We start from the raw sequence: 4,045 nt of genomic DNA, 5'->3' as shown, positions 1-4,045 counted from the left end.
TGAGTGAGTTTGAACTTTTCAAGCCTTCGAACTTGTGGGTTAGGGAGAATAATTGGAGGAGGTGGAGGAAGTAAAGCATGATTTCTTGTTCCTCGATCGAATCGTGGAATATCATCTTCATGTGGAATGCTTGTTCCACGGGATTTAGGAAGACCATAGTTGTCGTACTTTGACATCTACAAAACGGGAGAAAACGAATTCAAGTTAGTTGATTGATTGAGTCCTTAGTAAATCACCCAAATGAGATACTAAGGCTAGGACCCAACACAATATGCTACAACCTAGAAAAGGGATGTCGTAATCTAGTTGCAAAATATTTGAAGGTAAGTGAATGACGATTCACTAATTTCCACCATGAAAAACGAAAAAGAAATTTAAGTTTTAAATCTATGAAAACTCCTAGATCCTTTGAGATTCATTGAAATTTTCAATGGCATGTTTAAATCTCGATATGCCCCTCTAGTTTGTGACTAGGATGCCGAGGATCACAAAGTGGGTGTGAATAACCATGCAAACTTACATGGTGTCCTCACATGTTACAGTCACCTATTCGATGTGCCGGTAAACCACACACGCTCCACCAAACTATGAAAAACATTGAGTCACCCTTTGCTACCTTTTCTTAGAACCATTTAGTGTGCCAGTAAACCACACACGCTCCACTAACGTCTTTGCAAGGGCACAAAGTGTAATTTCATGGAATTGCATCAATTCACTTTTGCCTAAGTAACTAAGATTTGGAATTTTATGAAAACATTTAGTTACATCGAATATAATCACCGGATGGGACGAGGAGGATATACAGCCCTAAGAGAGAAATTGGTAAGTTCTACATCTTTTCAATTATGTATGTCTCTATGTGTTTGTTTTTATAAATTTACATACTACACCTATTTGTTTATATTAGAGCATTGAACTAGCATACACCCTTTGTTTGGTTTTCTATTTGCACAAAGTTAACCCTTTGGTTAGTCAAAACGGTGAAAGTGGGACTACCAATTAGAGCATTATACTTTCAAGTTTTGAAGTACAATGCTTTACTAAAAAGTGGATTTTATATGCCACAACTGTTAGAGTAATTAAAAACTGGGACGGTTTTAATGCTAGGGGTATTTTGGGAAAAGTTTGAAAGTTATTGCACTTGTTTGATTTATTGGACGTTTATAGTTATCTTCTTTTGTTTCATGTTCCCGAACATCAGGAGAAGACAAATATACCATACAATTTCAAATCTTTTAAATAAAACTATTTTACCAACCATCAAGAATGATTAAATTCATATAATAACAATACTTTGACTCTTTGTTTCACCTAATTTATTGAAATTTTCTATGTATTTTGAAAGTTATTGTGCTTGTAACATTTCAATCATTTTTTTCCTTAAGATTTTTTATTTTTAGTTTATGTTTTTTATTTTTTTTATCGATTTTACCTCTATTTTTTTACAGATATCTCATCAACTGTGAATGTAATTTGCTTTATTACCTAGCTTTGACTGATATGTCAAAGTAATTGAACCAGTCTAAAATCATCTAATTTAATTGTTTTAGACTTTACCAACTGTTACCATTCATATCTTTTCCACTTTGGTCATGTAATATGCATAATAACTATTATTTTTATGTCTCTCTTTTGATTTTGATTCCTTATGAGTAAATTCAAATGTTTTTAGCGATATTATGTCCAACAAAATGTGAGTAGTCCAGCAGGTGATCAGAAAGTGAAGAAAGATAAATTATTATGACCCAACACACAATTTTTAAAGAAAGAGAAATCAAATGTTTTTCTATCTTTTATTTTATTCATATTTATTGTAGATCAAGACAACTTTTCAAATTAAAAAAAAAATATAAAGATTAATAGATTTTATATTTTATTATTTTATATAAATAGAAATATACAATTTCAAACTTTCTTTCCTATGTCACATTATTACCATTTTCAAACTAGCTTTAGTGTTTTATATTGTATTAGATTTCTTTCATTTTATGTTTAGTACTAGGTTTCTTTCATGTTTAGTGTATATATATATATATATATATATATATATATATATATATATATATATATATATATATATATATATATATATATATATATATATATATATATTATCGTGACTTTTACGAGTTGACAACTATGATTACTAGGTAAATAATAAAGTATTTGCCAAAGATGAAATGTCACCCCGGTCATTAATGTGCGACTACAAATTCATATCTAAAAACAAATACTCATTCACCAAAACTCCCAGAGGTATGTATTTTAAAATGCAAATATAAATTTATGTTTATTATTTTTTATCTAAATATTTGCAATCATTGTAGACAATGAAGACAATGAAGTGCATTCTACAATATCCAAATAACATAAGTAATGTTGCTTTTGGTACCGTTTACATATCTTCGGAAAGACAAACCATTCATGGAGTTCCACTTCAAGACGACTGTTATAAAGTATCAATTGATGAAGTGATAAAGGGAGCTGCATTTTTACCATATCAAAACGGTGATATCAAAACAGTTAAGGAGGCATATAAAACTTTTGTTGCATGGCCAAAATACTTTGTCAAATGTGATGAAAAGGTTTGTTTCTTCTATTAACTACTTTATGCATTAAACTTTTTTCCTTTGGAAATTAGTCTTTTAAATTATTAGTTATTCAAATCTGGTTCAATGTTGCTATAGGTACCACGTATGAGATCAACTCATGATGATGCATGTAAAAGCTCCAAGAAGCAAAAAAAAAAGTTTTATAACGAGAGATAGCATTGGCAAGCATACAAGGAGCACTTTCAACAAGACCGAACAAATGTAGTTTTTGGTTTATGCCTTTTTTCCTATCTTTAGAAAATTTAAGTAAACTTGTTTTCACTAAAAGGATTTTTACCTTTTAACTAGGGAAATTATATATGGGAATTTTCAATTGAATTATTATTAATCTTGATATTTTTTTGTCGTTTCACATTGTCCATTTATGGCTACATTTATTTACATTGCTTTTTATTCCATGTGTATACATGCTTTATTATATTTTGTCACTAAAATGTATATAATAGTTATTTTACAAAAATGTGTCGTGTGACTAAAGAGTTAACAATAATTATGATAGAAACTCGATATGTGTCTACAAGTGTTTTACGAGCATTTTTAATTAAACATATGTGACTAAAAGTAAAACAAATACAACAATAAAAATTTTTGTGTCTCTGAAAAGATACACATGTCACTTTATTTAATAATCATGTGACTAATAGTTTATGTATTGTCATCTTAAAACAATTATCGTGAGTCAAAATCTTAAAAAACGACATGATAAGATAAAAGTAATATCACAATAGGGTAAATGGAGTCACAGTGAATGAAATTTTGTGTCAATACAACACTAAAGGTTACGATTGCATTGATTCACGATATCTAAATTATGATCAATAGCCACATTGGAAACTATAGATGTGTCTAAAGGATAACAAATGTTATGGTTATGAAAAATTTGTGTGGCTAAATACTAAACAATAAGGACAATAAACATTAGTTTTGTTTCTACAATGATTTTATAGTCATGCTTTAAATTAATATACGTGATTGAAAAATAAATAATATTGTCAGTGTAGATAAACGTGTGTCAAAATCTTAACATTCGTCACTTATTCCTACATTCATGTGACTTTATGTTTTACAATAGTCATATTTAGAAAAACATTATGTAACTATACGCCATTTACAACTATGGTTTAAGTATGTATCTGTGACTATAATAAAAACAATAGTCACATTCTGTAATTTTTTAATGTCTAAACGATAAAACCGGTCATACTTAAAACACATTGTTATGTTCATAAGATGAATATTAGCCACTGTTATATATACTTTTGTGTCTATAAATCAATTATAGTCATGTTTAATTGATTTTCTATGTTGAAAAGATATAAAATAGCCACGCTTACAACTTTTTATGTGTTTGAATGATAGTAACGGTCATGATAAATTATACGTATGTGGCTGTAATCTATAAGATAACCACAGTTAAAAAATAGGATGTGTCT

At 28.9% G+C, this 4,045-nt stretch overlaps 1 long non-coding RNA gene across 1 annotated transcript; it reads left to right on the top strand.

Moving 5' to 3' along the window:
- Window positions 1–771: 771 nt before the first annotated feature.
- Window positions 772–2,985, top strand: LOC145094730 (uncharacterized). Its single transcript, XR_013703518.1, has 4 exons — window positions 772–822; window positions 2,151–2,256; window positions 2,328–2,585; window positions 2,688–2,985. It is a non-coding gene; the product is annotated as an uncharacterized LOC145094730 (long non-coding RNA).
- Window positions 2,986–4,045: the final 1,060 nt, after the last annotated feature.

This window comes from Lactuca serriola, chromosome 3, assembly GCF_051521515.1.
Source record: "Lactuca serriola cultivar US96UC23 chromosome 3, Lser_US96UC23_V15, whole genome shotgun sequence".
Taxonomy (NCBI): domain Eukaryota; kingdom Viridiplantae; phylum Streptophyta; class Magnoliopsida; order Asterales; family Asteraceae; genus Lactuca; species Lactuca serriola.
This window is presented reverse-complemented; position numbering and strand designations above follow the sequence as displayed.